Genomic DNA, 20,530 nt, shown 5'->3' with positions numbered 1-20,530 from the left:
CCCCCCATTTACCCCTCTCATCCCCATTCACCCCTCTCCTGCACATTTCCGTGCTCCTGTCCATTCTCTGCTCTCGTGCCCGTTTACCACCTCCTACCCATTCACCAATCTCCTGCCCATCACCACTTTCCTGCCCATCACCACTTTCCTGCCCATTCACCGCTCTCCTGCCCATTCACCGCTCTCCTGCCCATTCACCGCTCTCCTGCCCATTCACTGCTCCCTTGCCCATTCACTGCTCCCTTGCCCATTCACTGCTCCCTTGCCCATTCACTGCTCCCTTGCCCATTCACCGCTCTCTTGCCCATTCACCACTCCCCTGCCCAACATCGCTCTCCTGCCCATTCACCCCTCTCCAACTAGTAAAACCTCTCCTGCCCATTCACCTCCTTCCACCCCATTCACAGCTCTCCTGCCCATTCAGCCCTCTCCCGCCCATTCACCCCTCTCCCACCAGTAAACCCTCTCCTGTCCTTTCACTGCTCTCTTGCCCATCACCGCTCTCCTGCCGATTACTGCGCTCCTGCCCATTTACCGCTCTCCTGACCATTCACCGCTCTTCTGCCCATTCACCGCTCTTCTGCCCATTCACCGCTCTCCTGCCCAGTCACCCCTCTCCTGCCCAGTCACCCCTCTCCTGCTATTCCCCCCTCTCCTGCTATTCACCCCTCTCCTGCCAATCACCACTCTCCTGCCCATTTACTGCTCTCCTGTCCAGTCACCCCTCTCCCACCATTCACCCCTCTCCTGCCCTTTTCCATGCTCCTGCTCATTCTCTGCTCTCATGCCCATTCACCCTCTCCTGCCCATTCACCTCTCTTGCCCATTCACCAGTCACCTGCCCATTCACCAGTCACCTGCCCACTCACCCCTCCCCCACTATTCACTGCTCTCCTGCCCATTCACCAATCCAGCCCCGTTACCCCTCTTCTGCCCATTCACTGCTCTCATGCCATGTCAGCCCTCTCCTGCTCACCCGCCTCTCTCCTGCCTATTCACTGCTCTCCTGCCCATTCACTACTCTCCTGCCCATTCACACCTCTCCTGGCCACTCACCTCTCTCCTGCCTATTCACTGCTCTCCTGGCCACTCACCTCCCTCCTGGTCACTCACTGCTCTCCTGTCCATTCACTGCTCTCCTGCCCAATCACTGCTCTCCTGCCCAATCACTGCTCTCCTGCCTACTCACCTTTCTCCTGCCCATACACCTCTCTCCTGCCCATTCACTGCTCTCTTGCCTATTTACTGCTCTCCTGCCCATTCACATCCCCTGTTCATTCACTCCTCTCCCGCCATTCATTGCATTGATATACATTTCACAAGAGTGCTATAGTGATAATGGTCTTTGGTTCCCCTATAGTTCAGGTTACCACAAACAACACAAAGTGCTGCTGTATGTTGTGGTGGTAATAACACGCCCTATAAATACTGATGCTGCAAGGTGCAGTAGGTGCCGCATGGAGTATTACCACATTACTTAGAGCTCTGCATCTTAAAAGAAAGGATAACAATATAGTGTCAGATGTAGGTAAATGCATGTTTGCGATTCCTTAATAGCGATTTTTAGGGAATCGCTATTAAGGAATCGCAAAATGCCATGTTAGTAGGACTCGCAATACTTTTTGCGATTCCTTAATATTCCTTAATTGTGAATTGAAAATTGCGATTCGCAATTAAAGAATACCTTCCCATTCATTCCTAAGGGCCAAGAGGCCCATAGGAATGAATAGGAATTGCTCCCTCAATTTGCGAGTCACCAAGAGGCTCTCGCAAATTGCGGGCACAATTTCAAGGGTGTCAGGCTTCCAAATGAACACCCTGTTGCACCCCTGAAATGTGCATGTGTGCACATGTGGCACACATACATGCCCAAGGGCATGAATTTGTGCCACATGGCACTTAAAAAAAAGCAATGAAGTGCTTTTTAAAAAGAAATCGCTAATTACCACCAACTTGAATTTGATGGTAATTAGCGATTCCTTAAGGCTAAAGTGCACTTTCGTTTGTGCTACTTACATTGCATTTAAGGAATCGCAATTTCCGATTCCATAAATGCAAGGGAAAAATAAGGAATCGCAATTTTGCGATCCCTTATTTTGCTAGTAGGTTTCAACTTACGTACATTGCTCACTGCCTAATAGCGATCACAAAGGCAGAAATTCTGTGAATTTCAGCGTTAGTGCTCACTATTTGGCCACCTACATCTGGCCCATAGTGTTTTTCCATGTGCAAATTCAGCCAACACTCTACCCAGTTCTACCTGGTGAAAAACGTGTGCAAACCCCCACTGATCTTGAAATCCTCACGCGGGCACAAAAGGTCTACACCTCACTTTGGATTCTGCAGCTCTTTGAAGGAGAGACAACGTTTTTAATATGAGGTGAGGTTACTTGGGTCCAGGCTACAACAGTTACAAAAAGACACCCTGATACTCTTGCACTCCAGATGTTGAAGTACAACTCGACAATACTATGCAAAAACTTGAACCATCCTGAGTAACATTTGATTCTGATGTGTTCGGAGATTTCCAGCCTCTCCTCAAACCCCTGTTTGCGCACAGGTCAGAATTCTGAGATGGGTCCTATTAACCACACCCGGTAATTAGTAGGTGCATCAAAAAACCTCACACATCATTAAATATTGGCAGGTCAAACCTGACGAAATTTAGCAGGGTAAAAAATGTATGGTATTTACTGTATAATCCAGATTTTGGTGCCTTAAGCACCAAAATAGGCATGTTATCCCGCAGACATCTAATAATAGTTAACAAAGCCAATAGCTCTATCTAAAGACTTTTAAAATTCCTTTAAAATACTTCTGTGCAATTCACCTCCTTTGTGTCCTTTCCCCCCCCTGCACAGCGCGCGGATTTAACGCAGCGCGTGTCTCCACCTATTGAGGGTGGAGGCATCATAAATTATAAAAATTATCTCCTGAAACCCCCCGATTCCCGCGCTGCACGGACAGCACATCAGCCTCCCCCCAGAGCAACCGGCCAGTTCAGGGCGCTCTTGCCGGGATAGCGAAGGAAAACGGCGGCGGCCATTTTGGGTAGGGCTAGAGGCTATAAAAATAGACGGCTATGACTCCGCGCAGCGGACGCGCTCAGCGGGCACGCCGCATTCACGCCGGAGTTACGCCAGAGTCCAGCCCGTCTGCGCCCGTCCGCGCACAGGCCGGGCGCAGGGCCAGGGACCCTGTTAAAAATGTCATACCCAGGCGCTATGATAGACAAGACCTGCTGGCCTTACAAACAAAGCCCTGCTGTGACTCAAATAATTTTGATCCCTCATACTGGGCAGGACCAGTGAGCTGCCAGGCCTGCTGCCACTCTTTTCTGTGGTCCCAGGTTTCGGCCTTCTCAACACCCCAAGATAGCTTTAAAGCTGCCCTAATAAATGCTAGATCCGTACCGAAGCATGCCCAGCATATCCAGGACCTATTGATAGATGACAACTTAGATTGTCTCTTCATTACGGAGACATGGCTTAAACCCTGGTGCACCCCAGATGTGGTTCATGCCCTGCCCCCTGGATATGGTATACAAAGAGTAGATAGAGAGAATGAACAACGTGGTGGAGGAGTGGCCATCATATATAGGGACTCCCTCAGCTGCTCGACGGTACCACTGCAAGAGTTAACAGATGCAGAAGGGATGGGTTTTATAATTAAAATCAATGACAACTTTTCCTTCTCGGGGGCTTTGATCTACCGCCCACCAGGACCCTGTGAGTAACATAGGAGAGGTGCTCAGCCCATTGATACTTAGGTATTCTAATTTCACTCTGATGGGTGACATAAACATCCACCTAGAGTCCACAACTGATACTTCTGCCGCCTCCTATCGGGAAACCATGGAGGTCATGGGTCTGACTATCCAAGACACCCTAGCCACCCATGAGGCAGGGCATACAATAGATTGTATTGCTACTAACCTAGACGCTTTGACAACTAACCCCCTTAGACCCCAAATATGGACTGACCATATGCTGATTCCTTTTACGTTCCCTCTTATGTCCTATCGAGAAAACGATTATAAAAAGGAACACAGCATGGTCACAAGGGATGAATGGAAAACGATATTGTCCCACCCAGAACTTATAACCATAGCCAGGAACTGTAGACCCCAGCTGGTAGCACCTGCAAATCCCATCAGTTTCAGAACATGGATGAATGATCTGAAAGGCACAGTTGGGCAGGGAAAAAACAGAATGAGGCAGGGTAGAAAGAAAACATCTGCACCCTGGTTCGATCGTGATCTCAAAGACAAACAAGGGGAGCTCAGAAGAGCTGAAAGAAGCTGGCGGAAAAATTACTCTAGCCTAGAACGTAGCAAATACAAAAGGATAAAAAATGCCTATCATGTGCTGATTAAACAAGCAAAAAAAAGGTACTTCTCGCTGGCAATAGAAACAGCCAGCAGCAAACAAAAAGAAATATTCAAAATTGTCAACGGTTTTAACAAACCTAAATGTTTAGCACAGGATATCCCGCCCTCGCAGTCACTCTGTGACAAGATCGCAGATTTCTTTGAGGGAAAAGTACAGGGGCTGACGAAGGACTTTGATGTTCCTATATTAGAGAAAGTCTACGACACCTTCACCAGTCCCGAACCCACAATCATGTCCGACACAAATGATAATGTGGCATCCCTCCCTGCCTTAGCTCAATTCCATCCTATTTCCCTCGCCGAGGCCACAAGGGAACTACAAAAATGTAAATCAGGGGCTCCTGATGACCCATGCCCGCCCAAGCTCTGGAAAATGATGTCGGACTCAATTACCACCTCACTGCTACACATCTGGAACACATCCATAGCAACAGGTCTATTCCCCGATTGTTGGAAACATGCCACACTCCTGCCTTTAAAAAAGAAACCAAACGGTGCCCCGGATGATCTTAGTAATCTCCGGCCAATCTCCCTGTTGGCAGCCCCCGGCAAAATGCTTGAAAAACTGATACAACGCCAACTAAATAGGTTCATAGAAGAAAGAGACATATTGCATGAAACCCAGTCAGGTTTCAGGGCGGGCTTTAGTACCGAGACCGCTCTGATAGAAGTGGCTGAGGCGATCAGGTGGTCTTTAGATTCAGGAGCATCGGCTATGTTGGTGCTCCTGGATCTATCTGCCGCTTTTGATACTGTGGATCATGGGAGGCTACTGTTAAGGCTAAAAAACACAGGCCTGGAAGATAAAGCTCTGGGCTGGCTACAGTCTTATCTCACTGATCGTACCCAGAAAGTAGCCTTGGGCCCCCTTTCTTCAAAACCCAAACCCCTCTGGTGTGGTGTCCCTCAGGGCTCGGCCCTCAGTCCATTACTTTTTAATATTTATCTGGCTCCACTCTTTTCTCTTATTGCTAAATGGGGCGTCAAGGCGATTTCATACGCCGACGACACACAACTAATTTTCCCCTTCTCGGATGTTTCAGAGGCAGCCTTCAGCAATATGAAGGGATGCTTGCGAGATGTTGCCAATTGGATGAATGCAAACAAACTCAAATTGAATGCGAGTAAGACGGAGGTCATCTTCTTTGGCAAACATACTCGGCCCCCCCCAAGCCTGTGGTGGCCCTCCGAAATGGGTTCTCCTCCCCTACCCAGCACCAATGCGAAAAATCTGGGAGTAAGATGGGATGAGAGTCTCTCCTTCTCTCCACATATACAGCAGGTCTCTGCGTGCTGTCTCCATAAACTAAGAAACCTACGCAAATTTCTGTCCCTTCTACCTGAAGACTGTCGCAAGACGGTGGTCCATGCTACAGTCACTTCCAGATTGGACTACGCAAACGGCCTCTACCTTGGCCTTCCCAAATATCTGGTGCAACGATTGCAGATCGTGCAGAACGCGGCTGCGAGACTACTAAAAAACATTCCTTTTAAACAGCATGTCTCTCCGCACTTGCGCAATCTGCATTGGCTCCCTGTAGCCTGCAGAATCAAGTTTAAAGCTCTAACTCTGGCGTTTAGAGCCCAAAAGGGGACCTGTCCCAACTACTTAAAGCTTAGACTCCCCAGATACTATCAGGAGAGATGTTTGCGTTCTAATTCACGACACCAGCTTTCTATCCCCCGCGCCAGGAGAGCCAGACTCGGAGGCAGATCCTTCTCTGCCTGCACGGCGACACTTTGGAACGCCCTACCGGCCAACATCCAATCGGCTCCAACGGAAGCCAGTTTTAAGAGGCAGCTAAAGACTTGGCTCTTTTCCCAGAACAACTAAACACTCCCTCCCCTCTCTCCGCCCATTCTGCCTGGAAAAATGATCACTCAGCGCCGGGACACCTCCTTGCGAGGTAGCTGTTCGCGCTATATAAATATTGGTATTATTATTATTATTATTATTAGAGCCCAGATTAGAGGAGGATATAGTGAGGCAAGGAGCCATGCAGCTGAAAACCTTCCTTCCAGTTAGCCTGGAGGATACCAAAAGAGGAATTCTGGCAACAAAATCCGGATCCCCCTTCGACCCCTGTCCAGTTAGACTCCTACACCTCATTGTGGACATCGCCAACCCAATAATAAATGACATTGTCAACACCTCACTGTCTACAGCCAAAGTCCCCCCAGAGTGGAAACTGGCAGCGGTGAAACCACTGCAAAAAAAAACAACTCCCTGACCCCACCACATTGTCGAACCTACGACCCATCTCACTACTTCCGGCCCTGTGTAAAGTCACAGAGGCCATTGTAAATAAACAACTTACCTGTTTCTTGGAAGATAGTGATGCATGGCACCCCAACCAGGCAGGTTTCAGGGTCCAACATTCCACCGAATCGGCCCTCCTGTTCACCACAGAAACTATCCGCTCAGCCCTAGACCAAGGTAAGAAGGCCGTCCTGATTTTATTAGACCTATCAGCGGCCTTCGACACGGTCTCACATGCCATCCTATTAGACCGGCTAAAAACATCTGGTGTCACAGGGACAGTGCTTGAGTGGATAAGAAACTTTTTAAGTGACAGGAGGCAAGTGGTGACCCTGGGGGAATTCTGCTCCAGTGAAAAAGCGCTGTTGACGGGAGTCCCGCAGGGTTCGAGCCTGAGCCCGACCCTGTTTAATGTTTATACCGCACCCCTGATAAAATTGATTTCGTCATTTGGCATAGACGCTATAGCCTATGCCGATGACACACAACTTATCCTGATAATGGATAAGGATAACCAAGCCTGGGAGGAAAATCTCAAAGGTTGCCTAACGGCCACCTTTGAATGGATGCGTCTAAACCATCTGAAGTGCAACACAGGCAAAACAGAGATCATGCCTATAGGCCCAAATAATGAGTTCATCCCACGATTATGGTGGCCAGAAAAAGCTGAAATACCACCTCATACAACCAACTTGGCCCGTAATCTGGGGGTGCATTTTGACTCTGACCTGTCTTTCAGACAACAAGCGGCTAGAGTGGCAGGCATGTGCTTTGGGGTAATAAAGGGACTGAGAAAGTTCTTTGATCTTCTGCCCCTTGAAGCAAGGAAAACTGTTACGGTTGCACTAGTAACATCACGCATCGATTACTGTAATAGCCTCTACGCTGGTACAAATAAAGCTGTCACTCACAAACTCCAGATGGTGCAACATGCAGCTGCGAGGTTGGTGTTAAAGTGGCCGAAAAAATCATCTGCAACCAAAGCCCTTAAGGCATTACACTGGCTGCCTATTACAAAAAGGGTCTTGTTCAAAATACTCCTAATTACTTTTAGAGCTGTCCACAACTTAGGCCCATCTTACCTGAGGAAAAAATTCAGCAGATACTGCCCAACCAGAGCATTGCGTTCTTCAACGGCCAACCTGCTTACCGTTCCAAGTTTCAGACTTAAAACTCGAGGGGGTAAATCCCTGGCGGTACTGGGAGCAAAAGCATGGAATACCCTTCCCCCCCAGTTGAGATCACTGGATAAAGAAATAGATTTCCGTAAACACCTAAAAACCTGGATCTTTAATCTACAAGATACGACTGTCAAAAGCCTAGTGTAATTCGGGTCTCGGTCAAGTAAGCATAGGAACTACCTAACATCTGGTGGTCCTTTTCTGGGCGCCTAGATGCTCCTTGGAGCGATTGTCGCGCGTTATAAATGGGTATTTACATTACATTACATTACGCCCCAAAGGTGAGACCTATTGGCTATGCCAATGCTTGTGTTGTTGTTGTTGTAGGGCATCGACAAACCCCACCATCTGGTACTTGTTCCAGCCTCCCCTGATGTCTGACATCCTCCCCGGATTCCCCACGTGTGGTCGCCATCTTCGGATTCTTTTTTTAACCTTTGGCGATTTTTTGTATATTTAATGACCCGTGAGCGTTTTTTGGCTGTACTCCTTAATTGATCCCGGTTTACTTGTCTCGCCTCATTTCCTGGGTAGGCAGGTAGGTCGCATGTGAATCAACAAAATTCTTCAAGCTGCAAAACTACCCCTACAGATAAGTAACCATTTTGTTTTGCAGCGAGAATCTGTTCTGGATTCGAATGCTGTGCATTGATTTCTTAGCAATTGTTTTATTGTGGTGGCTGGGCTAAAGATGAGGTTGAGTTTGTAAACAGATGTTTCAGTTATCTCTACCCCATGTGGGCCTCTCTGTTGACTAATATGTTAATGCAGTAGTGTTTTGTCAACCTGTGTACTGACAACCATGTGGCTGCCATACATATGTCGTTAATTGGAACGTTGGCCAGGAAGGCTATTGTCGCACTTTTATTTCTGTGCTCTTGGTTTTGTCTCTAGCTGTATGCCTGCTCTCTAGGGACATATTTGAATTTTGTGAGTTGCCCCACCTTGTGATGGTATTCTTGTTAACTGGTTCTCCTTTGTTACTCTCTGCGAACAATTTGAAGAGTTGTTTCCTTTTCCTGATTGCCTTTGTTTTCTCCATGTAATACATTATTGCCCTGCGGGCATCCAGTGTGTGTAATGGTCTTTCTGCTTGAGTCTTTGGCTCTTGGAAAAAAACCTCTATATCTGAATAGCTTGATTGATGTGAAATGGGATATGACCTTCGGGAGGAAGCTTTGGTTGGTCCTGAGGACTACTCTTTCCTTGTGTATTTGCATATGTGATTCTCGTATTGTGAGTGCTTGTAGCTCGTTTCCTCTGTGGTGCAGTGTCATGGCAACTTGGAATCCAGATTTTAGTATGATGAATTGCAATGTGGTCTTGTGGAGAGGTTCGAATGGTTCTTTCATCAATTGTGTCAGTACCATGTTAATGTTCCACATGGTTGTAGGCGCACTCCTTGGTAGAAGTTTCTCCCTATGCATACCTTAGTATAGGCAACTGAAGTGGGTTCCAGTGCCCCCGCCCCATGATTCCTTCTCTTCCTGCATGTTTTCCGTCAAACGTTTCTTTGATATTCAAAATCCCTGGAGGGAGGCATCTAATTCCTTCTTTTTGTTGAAGAATTGCAGCCATTTCGGCTTTGAGCCATCTTTCCTCGCACTCAATTTCGAGGCTGCGTTTTTCGGTTTCAATTGTAGTCACCGCTCTCTTTTTCAGCTCCAAATGCGGTCTGCTTTCTCCACCTTGATCGTCTTTTGACACTGGTGTCTTCTCCGAAGCTCTTCCACCTGCGGTATCCTTTGTATGGAACCCGAAGGGTTCTTTTTGCCTCAACTTGGCCCTCAACTTCATCGGCAGCGTTATCTTCTTCTTCGCTAGATAATCCAAGATCTCTGAATAAGGTCAGGTCCTTCTGCCGCTTCATGGCGTAGTTTACCTGCCTTTGTTTATCTTGTGCCCTCCGTGTTTTTGGTTTGATCTCTGCACATACTTTGCATGCTTTTAAGCAGTGCCAAGTAAAAACTTAAAAATAATAACTTAGTTATTATAATTTTATGATTTGTGTCCTGCTGCTTTGCGGGGGTGGGTGGGTAGGGCTGTTCTGCTCTTGGAGCAAGGGAAGAGTGGTTTTCCCACTCCTAAGTGCGCAATGACTGTTTAGTCGGCCCTCTCCGGCCGCCCAAACCAGTCATGCGCACTTTCCCCGTTCTCCATGCAGGCTGCATTACAGCCTGAGTGTAGAACATGCCCACCCCTCCAGCCCCTGGCTGAGCGCCCAATCACAACACAGCATTGTGAATGTTTTAGGGGAGGAAGCCTGGCTGCCTGCTTCCTGTTCCTGAAGTCGGAGGCAGGAGAGCAGTAGCAGAGACATGGGACCCGGCCTCAAGGTAAGTTTTTTTTTTTATCCAGCCCCCGTGTAACCCTCCCGCCTGCAACTCCCCCCCCCCCACGCCCACCCTGTCACCCTGGAACAATTATGGCTGCCACTGTTCGCAAGTGTTGGTCTTGTGGTCTCTCGGCAAGCAGAGGTTAGACACCTGGTGGTTGTCCCACTAGTCGAACCTATGTAGGCATTCCAGGCAGAAACGGAAAGATGTGTTCTCCATTTCACACACAGCAGGGAGACCCATATCTGCACATCCCCTGTCCTTCGCTCAATGCAAGTTACACTTCGATGTTTTTTCAGTGTAACTTGGTGGAATCTCGGAGTAAATTTCCCTTACTTTGTTATGGCGATGATCTCAGATTTCCTCAAAAATATTCCTGTACGAGAGCTTTAACTAAGCTTCCAGACCCAACAGCAGAAAAACGGAATCTGAAGATGGCGACCATGCGTGAGGACTTCAGGTGAGGGTGTCAAACGCAGAAAATGATGGGGACCATCGACGCCCACCAACAACAAAAAAGAAAGGTAAGGTGGGGGGGGGGGGGGGGGGGGAGAAAGAAATGACTATTATACCAGAGGAGAGTTCCAGACCTAACCATTGGATGGTTGAATATTACACAGCATGTGGATCCAGAAAATATTCATCCTGCAAAAAATATGCTTTCATTTTAGCTTCTGGAGCACCTTCCATAATATGTACCAAAACCAATCATGAAAGAAAACTATTTTCTGTCAAACATGTTTCATCGAATCCCAGCAGATGATCAGCATTTTACACAGGATACAATTATATTAGAAAACACTACAGTCCTAAAATTAGTATGGGAACACCAACAAATAATTTATACTGTTACTAAAATCCCCCTTTATAGTGCTAATTTTTAATGACACTCAAAAAAAGGCTTTCACTACAATGCAATTCAATGTAGTCCATGTCCCATAGTGCTCTAATGGCTAAATGCATGCCTACATTTACAAAGCAGAAAGAGGAAGATTCAAAAGAAAAATAATAAAATCGGGGGATACATTTTTCTCATTGACTGGTATTGAAGTGAGGACAAATCCAGCTAAATTAAAGCCACGCTTGGCTTTACAAATCTAGGCTCCAGCCTAAATTGAGTCTGTTTCCCTGCATATGGCTGCCACAACACATTTTCCACATTATGGCCAGCTAATCGAGGGGCAGTCCCTTTGACACCCCTCACATGCCATTTGGGAATAGGGCGTGTGCACCATGACCCCATATATATTTTTTTATTCACTTTCATGACACAGGGACCATGTCCCGGACTCTTGTAATGGCTGTCACAACATTATTGTTCAGGTTGTGACTAACTAATCAGGATGGACTAGATCCCTTTAAAGTGGTCATTCAGAGTATATCTGGACACCAACAGAACAGATATCACTATATTTGGAAGCTTACAGCCTGATTCATCAAGCCGAAATCGGCTCGCAAAGGGCCAGATTCTGAGAATCTGGCCCTTTGCGAATGCAATTTTTGCATTTGGGATTCCTCATCCCAAATGCAAAAATCGGTAATAGCGATTTCGCAATTTAGCGAGGAATTACATTTAAGGAATCTCTATTTGAGATTCCTTAAATGCAATTCATCATTCATTTAAAAACTGCGAATTCGCAATTTCGGCCCGCTATTTACCGCGAGGTCAAACCTCGTGGTAAATAGCGAAAACTTAGAAAAATGCTTTTAAAAGCATTTTTCTAAGTTGCATGTTGCACACACACATGTCCTTTGGACATGTGTGCGCGCAACACCTGTTTCAATTTGCTTTTAAGGGGTGCTACAGGGTGTCCTTTGGACACCCCTGGCACCCTTAAAATCGCTATCTTATTTGGGATTAGCTAATTGCTAATCGCAAATAAGGAATACTCCCCATTCATTCCTATGAGCCTTTTGGCCCATAGGAATGAATGGGGAGTTATTCCTTATTTGCGATTAGCAATTTGCTAATCGCAAATAAGGAATGTGTAGGAATCGCAATTCTTTTTGCGATTCCTACATGAATCCTGTTTTGCGAGTCTGTAATAGCGATTCCTTATGAATCGCTATTATAGACTCGCAAAACGGGTCTTTAATGAATCAGGCTGTTAGTCTCTCAAGACGGCTGAACAGATTTACACCAAATTACATGTAGGCTTTGAGTAAAAATCTAGCTCCCTGCCAAATTTGGGGCAACTCTGTTTAGCTACTTTTTCTGTATCACGTCTTAAAATTCCTATGAGAATTTTCATGGAGAAACCATGTTTTGCCACCCTACCCCTATTTCTCAGCCAGCGCTTGTCAGATCACTCTGGAATTTCCAGAAAGGAGTTTAACTGGAGGAACATTTTTTTTGTAAAGTTTTGGGAAGGTTCATAAAACTGCATCACAGTTTTTAGCAAAACGAAAAACGACCTTCCTATGAAAATTGACCTAACTATAACAACACAATGTCCACAACCGCTGTCAGCATATTCTACATGCTGGAATAAGAAATGTGGCCCAATAACACAATAATTTGAAAAACTATGCTAATGGACACCCATTTGCACATTTATTACTACAGTGCAAGGTAAAATTCCCTGTTATTGCCGCCATACAAAACTGACATCTGAAAAACACTGCACTGTTTGCTGCCTCACAGATTGCATTTACACTGACTTTGCACACTGGAGCAGCTCTGCTCAGTCACAATGACTCTTCAGTGTGATTTTACCTCACTGCACCTTCAATTCTAGTTTTGGTTAAATCGCAGGAGGGGAAGAGCATCATGATAAACAAAAAGATTCTATCAAAGTGTGTTGGTGATAACTTTTAATTCTTAGGTTTTTTCAAATTTTTAAGTGTGGTGTTAGGCTCTTCCTCAGATTAGTGAGACGAAGGCACTATGTGCTTTTAAAATACCCCTCACACACTAAAAATCCCTTAGTGTCATGCTTCATCATTGGGGTCTTCCCGTCCCTCTACGGGGCGGGGCGTGCTACGACCTACGGATTACGTGGGAGCACTGTTTTCGTGACAAAAGGCTATGTGTTGGTGCAGTGTTGGTGATGTCAGTGAAGTGTATGGACCTATTTATGCGAGTAAAAAGATTAAAAATTCCCTGGTTAGTAGAAAAAATTTTTTATTCGCTTCCCTAGCTGGGAATGTTAAAAAGGGGTTGTGTGGTAGAGCTATTAGCTAGCTACCAGGTCGACATGTTTCACAGGCAGTCCCCTACTGCCTGCTCATCAGGACCTCTAATGGTCCCTACTAAATGATACTCAGTTCTAAAGTTTGCCTAGAGTCCTATAAACTGAGAGCAAAAATAAGCTGTCAGTTTGAGCTTCAGGGCATGAGTTGGCCCCAGGTGAAGCGCAGTAAAATTTCCCAAAAAATTGTTTGAAAATACTGACACAGTGGTCTTTTCCAGGTCTAGGTTGCGTGCCTCATGAGCCAAGTTTTCCTCGGAGCGGCACGAGGGTGGGATTAAGGCAGTGCACACATGCAGTAACTTGACCGCGTTGAAAACCCTCGGTTTCGCCGGCTCATGAGGCACGCAACCTAGACCTGGAAAAGACCACTGTGTCAGTATTTTCAAACAATTTTTTTGCGACGGGGTCCAGAAGGCGGAACTTTGGAGCTGACCGTGTTGGTCCCAGCAGCCGGCGGTGGAGAACAGTGGATGGCGGGTTATGCGAACAGGGGATGAGTGGTCCGACTGTTTATTGAAGGAGCTAGGGTGCTCCAGAGACCGGTGTGTCTCTAGTGATTAAGAGGCCGGTGTGTCTCCGAGACCGGTGTGTCTCCAGTGGTAAAGGAGCCGGTGCGCTCCTGGGGCTAGTGTGCTCCGGGGAACTCAGAGTGCTAGTGGTGCTCTGACAGACTTAATGGAGGTTATGAGGACGTTTGTTTGTGGCCATCCGACCGGGTGGTACTGTGGTGGAGGCGTGGCTCATTGGTAGGCTCCGGAACTCACCCCAAACCCCTAGGGTGGCGGTTCGGCGGGAGTGGGTCCTAGGTCTCCTGTGGTAAAGTGCGCAGCGATCTGTAGTGCCGCCCGGGTGGCGGATGTGTCCTCCAACCTCAGAACAATTAGTGTACTGTTCGGTCTGCAGTAGGGTCCAGGTTCTCCAGGACTTGGTCGACGGGCCTTGTCCCATTATGGTAACACGTGTTTGGCAGGGACTTAATGCATAGGATGTATGTGCGTGGGCGAATGTAAGTGATTGTGTGTGGAGATAGTTGCTTGGTCTTTTGTGTCCGGGTATGTGTGGGTTCTTTGGGGGTGTCTGATTGGGTGAGTTTGGTGGTGTTTGATTGAGTGTGCAAGATGCCGTGTTACAGTAAGTTGCGATGTTTTAGGTGTTGCTGCAGTTCAACTGATGTCAGATTGGCCGAGAGCCAACCCACTCCTGTAAAAGACTCTTTTAATTTTGAGATGCATGTGAATATGGATTTATCCTGATTTTGTTTAATATTTTTGATGCAGTTAAGATAGATTACTTGCAGGAGAGACTGCTAGGCACAGCTGTCAGAGCATGTTTAATTCCCTAAGGTTGTGGCAGAAAGAGGTTCAGCAAAGACAGATGAGAGGACTTATGATAGCCCAGAATATGGACAGATCAACAGTTTAGTTTTAAAAGAAGACAAAATGTGTACATTTGGAATTTGCAGGGTGTTCCCATTTTAATTTGCTTGTAATGGCTCAGTGGGCCAATGTGAGTAGTGATTAAGATGATGGGGTATGTATTTCATGTAATATATTTGATTTGGTTATAATTGGTTTGGTTTGAGAGCAGTCTGTGGGTTGCCTTTTGTTTGTGTAAATGTTTGTTTGAATGTAGTGAGTGCATCTTTTTGCATGAGTTAGATTGTCTGGTCCTTGTGAGCTACCTGAGATGGTTGTGCCTGGCTATCAGTGTGTTTTTCATGTAGTTTAAAAGTGCATGCAGGGCTGTGCTCTATGGAAAAGAATTTGGTTTCTTTCATCCCCTTAATTTGTGAACAGTAGAAGATGAAGAAAAGAATAAGGATTTGATTACCAGTAATTAGAATGTATATTAATGAGAATGTAGAAAGAGTGTAAAGTTAGAAGGAAGTGAAAAAAAGAGAAATGTATTTTTTAAAATAGGGTTAATTATTGCATGTTAGAAAGAGTTAGGAAGGCTTATTGGCTTTGTCAGTGCCAGAACGACGAGCGCAGAGTGCGAGGCAGATTTGGCCTTGGTGATGAATGCCAGGGGGGCCAGGAAGGCTGGCTAGCAGCCCAGAATACTTAGCTCTTGGAAGACGGTAAAAGTGAAATGCATTTTCTGAACGGCAAAAGAGGCCTCCAAAGGGGGTGGAGAGCTGGAGTTGTTTAGTTAGTTTTAAAAATGACCTGTTGAGTGGATGTGTTTCAGTCCACAATAAAATAAAAGGGGTTGTAGAACTCTGGGCTGGTAAGGTTTAGAATAACAGTGTGTGAAAGAGCAGAGCAGTTGTGACCTTGATGTGATAACAGCATTCCAATGGGTTCGCAGAGCACAGAGAGCAAGAGAAGAGACAGACAGATGATTGTGAAGTGAGTGCAAACTGCTGTTGGTTTAGACTAAAGTATAATGCAGTTGTTCAGAACACATGTGATTTAGTATCAGGAACAAACTTATGAATAAATTTCAACAGGTTATTCCATTTGGACATAGAGAATTACACTTTAAAATGGCCTAGTCTGAGAAAAGAAGGATTGTTTTGAGAAAAATTAATTTACTAGATATGTTAGTGAGTGTTTCAGATGCAATAGTTTAAGAACATGTTACTCCTATTGTTTGAATAGTATTCAGAATAAGTGATTGATTTGTGTGCAGTTTAAAGGCAAGAAGAAAAAGAGATTTATTGGTTGTCTGGTGTGTCCATTTTTGTTGTTGAATTTTTTTTGTTTCATTGTTGGTCCATGTCATAGTATACAGGTTTTCTATTTAAATAAATATTGAGTTGGGGGGTCTCTGATTGGCATACTGATTAGTGTTTTTGCTAGTGGATCCTTAGTGGAGAGAACTGATCATGCGAGGGTGGGTAAGTAATATTGATTGTGTTGCTCATAAGAGTGGTCTGGTGGGAATGTGTATATGTGTGTGTATATATTGGATTTGTATAACAGTCATTGTATGCAGTTTGTCCATGGGACACCATTGCAGTGGGCCCAGTGCCCCACCCGCTGAGTGGAGGTGCAGAGTGTGTGTTTTGTGCAAATGTCAAAATATTAACATAACACAGTTAGAGCTGTGATTTTACCCAGAAGATGCCTTTTTTTTGTTTAAAGATGAGAAAGTGCATTGGTTATAAAAAGGCCCATTTAGACAGGGAAAGATGTCTGTGCAGAAATAGATTTGGTACCTTTAATAACAAGAATAAAATGTTTACGCACAATATGGAAATTCCTGGTTCATGACAATTGAAAGCTGTGAATGTAAATGTATATCTTTTTCTCTTTTTAATGCTGCTAAATGTTCTTTCTTTTTGGCTGGAGGTTGGGGGCTCGTCCTGTCTCAGACAGGGTTTTTTTTTTAGAAGAGAACTTGGGGTTCTTTTTACATTGAAAGGATGTTATTTTTTCCTTTAGGATTGGGATAAGTATATATAGGGTGATGATAGATAATATAGATTAACTGTTGTGAATAAGCTCCAAGCATAGGTTTTAAAGTAAGTATTTGTAGAAGGTATTTTTACTAAGTGGTTGCCTTTCTGTCCAATATTTTGTGTGTTGTTGTTTTTTTTGTGGTTTGATTTGTTTGTTTCAGTGCAATGGGAAATATTTGTATCTCTGTGTTATGGTGAGTATTGATGCAACTTTGTGCTAGACAGATTATGTGTGCACTGACACCGCATGATGCAAGACATGCATGGGAAAAATATAGTCCTTTGAGTAACTAATATTGTGTTTTCTTTTTTGTGGCTTTTGTATTTGGTATATGTATTATTGCGTATTATTTTATGTTATACGCATGTAAATATTGTGTGTTTTATGTTTTCTTTGGCTTATTGTGCATGGTTTGTTCTTTTCTGCGTGGTAGGTATGCTGATCGATCTTAAGGCTGACAAATTAAGAAGGCCAGCATACTGGGTTTTGGGCTGCAGTTTCACTGTGCATGAAATGCATGGCATTGTGTTGTGTGTCACAGCTCCTTTGCATGTGTTGCAGGGATTTGTCTATATTTTCTGTGCTTAGCACAGCAAGTATACCTGCTGCCTTGGTATGCTTGTTCTTATTTTATGTATGTTTCTGTTTTGTATTGTTTTGACAATTCTATTTTTGATACTAGTACAAGCTCCTCTGTGGGGAATTTGTTCTGGTCCCTAAATTTCACAGACAACACTTCAGCAGTGTATGTCTATTTGGTTAAATGGTATAGAAGAAAAAACAAGAGTTCTACGGTGTACTCATGGTGTTGTGTCACAAGCCTGACCATTACCCAAGTAATTTTTGTTCTTTCATAGATTTCCCTTTTGCCGCCATTTCCCTAATGAATGTCGCATAGTGCCTGGTTATGGGGGATTTTAGCTGTGTCCCAGTCCCATTTCCTTATCCTTACTCCTTCATGGGAATAAAAGGCCTCAAAAGAAGTAGTGTGTTTTGTTATAGATAAATAATTATAATGATTTCTCCTTAGTTACATTGTATTCGATATTAATAGGCACGCACATCATTTTATAGCAATGACATTTGTACATGTGCTAAAAGATGTTCTAGCCCTCTCAAAAGTGCAATGCATCTCCTAGAACTTTGTTTATGCCCAGTGCTACACCCGGGGGTTGATGGTGTTGACTGAAGTGAAATATGTTTCAGATTTCCTTCTGTCAAATCTAGGGGGAGGAGGCTAGCTCCCCGCTAGCTCTCCTATAAATTCGGACTAGGTAACATGTATATTGCTCCCTCCTCTTCTCAAATTTTTATTAGCCTGTCCTGCTTTGCTCTAAAAGGGGAATTAGATGTGGGTAGTTTTGTTCTACAAATGTTGGGTAATGACACCATTATTGTAGTTGTGCGAGTACATTGCTAGTTCTTTATTAGCTAGTCTGTGAAAATAAACTGATAATCTTTATTAGAGAAGACGCCCCAGACTAGTGCTTCCTTATTTGACCTTTGAAGGGAACAATAGTTCTGTGTTTTTTTTTGTTTCACATTCCTAGGTAACGACATTATTATTGTGCAGCACTAAAGGTGCACAGGTATCACAAGTCTCTTATCAGTTAGCCTGTATAGTTGAGCTGACAATCCCCATTAGAGCTGGTGAACAAAAAATGTTACATGGTCTAAATAGTGAGAAAGGTGAAAGATGCTTGTGTGATCCTCAGCAAAATATTTTTTTCTGTTGAAATTATAGCTTTGTAGAAGTTAGTTTCCTGCTGCTTCTATAGTATGTGATTCAGAAAAGGGGGTGGTGATGGACAGAGTATCTGAATTAAGCAGAACACTCCTACCCAGTCCAAAGATCAGGGCTTGATCCATCACCGTTTTTTAGCTCACTGCACCATCCCAGCTCAGAACCTGGCTACATGCAAATTAGTCTGTCCCTGGCCCAGTGCATCATGGGAACAGGGCAGACCAAACTACCAAGCCAATTCTTATACTGGGAAGGAAACAAGCTTCCGGGGACCGGTTTCTGGCAATTCAGCCGTCTTGGGCCCGGCTTGCTTGAATCCTGATGGTGCAGTGAGCAAGGGACTCACATCTGAGTATACCCTTCCATGCTTATGGTGGACAAAACAATTCAGAAAAGGGGGTGGTGATGGACAGAGTATCTGAATTAAGCAGAACACTCCTACCCAGTCCAAAGATCAGGGCTTGATCCATCACCGTTTTTTAGCTCACTGCACCATCCCAGCTCAGAACCTGGCTACATGCAAATTAGTCTGTCCCTGGCCCAGTGCATCATGGGAACAGGGCAGACCAAACTACCAAGCCAATTCTTATACTGGGAAGGAAACAAGCTTCCGGGGACCGGTTTCTGGCATTTCAGCCATCTGGGTATGAGTGGTCTGCTTAATTCAGACACTCTGTTCATCACCACCCCCTTTTCTGAATCGTTTTTGGCCACTATAGGTGTGGCAGGGTATACTCAGACATGAGTCCCTGGCTCACTGCATCATCAGGATTCAAGCAAGCCGGGCCGACAACGGCTGAAATGTCAGAAACCGGTCCCCAGAAGCTTGTCTCCTTTCTGGTGAAGAATTGGCTTGGTAGTTTAGTCTGCCCTGTTCCCATGATGCACTGGGCCAGGGACAGACTGATTTGCATATAGCCAGGTTCTGAGCTGGGATGGTGCAGTGAGCTAAATAACGGTGATGGATCAAGCCCTGATCTTTGGACTGGGTAAGAGTGGTCTGCTTAATTCAGACACTCTGTTCATCACCACCCCCTTTTCTGAATCGTCTATAGTATGTGAGCATGGTCATGAGCAAAATATAGTTGTTTTGCGTAAAAAAAAAAAAAGAATATTAGAAGTGTTTGAAGTTTTGCACAACAGTGAAGGTTCACAAAGTAGACGCTGTGTGCATGCTATAGGAATAGCGGTTTGAAATTCCCTTTTTGAGGGTTCTCAAGTGAAAATGCGGGAATACAACATATCTGTTTTGTTTTATTTTTTCTCTTCTCTTAGAATTCAGTTAACGCATACGTCCGTCCACAGCAGGTAGCAGACACACTGAAGCCGCAACCGGAGGGGCCTGGACACACCATCCAACATGGGGACTGAGTCGTCATCCGAAGATACCAGCCGAAGTCTTGCTTGGAGCCGAGGTGAAGTGAGCCTAGGCAGGTGCTGCTTGCCACCCAAACCACACTCAGGATCCGGGGCCATAAATCGTGCACCCACGTCAGCCGTGTAAAGAGGGTCCCGCTTCTGTTGCCCTATGATGAGTGGGTGAGAAAGGGCGTCGCTGATGACAAATACGCTTCTCTGATGCTTTATTGAGAGGTGAGGAGCCTGATCAAAAGGAGAAGAGGCCGGCTCTGATTGCTAGTGGTGAGGTCTCTCTTGATCACAGTGAGCAAACATCAGCGGATAAGTCCCCTGCCATTGAGCCCCCCATTCTGTTCACAGATCCAGAGGTGAGAGGGAGCACTCGATACAATCTGTGGCCCAGGAAAGGAGAGCAGGGCACCGGAAGAAGGGCTGAGTAAGGGAAGTAGGGAAGGACTAAAGAAAGTGTTAGGGATGGACTGCTGGAAGAGCCCTGGTGCACTGTTGAGACAATGTCAGGTGGGACACTAGGATTGCGCCTGGGCCCAGATTAAGTGCTCCTCTGAGTCGTGAAGCTGTGCGACTCCGTCGTGGGAGTTAGGGAATGAACAATAGAAGTCTGCCTGTGAGGCTTTAACGGACACAGGGAGAAGATCCCT

This window comes from Lissotriton vulgaris, chromosome 2_1, assembly GCF_964263255.1.
Source record: "Lissotriton vulgaris chromosome 2_1, aLisVul1.2, whole genome shotgun sequence".
Taxonomy (NCBI): Eukaryota; Metazoa; Chordata; class Amphibia; order Caudata; family Salamandridae; genus Lissotriton; species Lissotriton vulgaris.
This window is presented reverse-complemented; position numbering follows the sequence as displayed.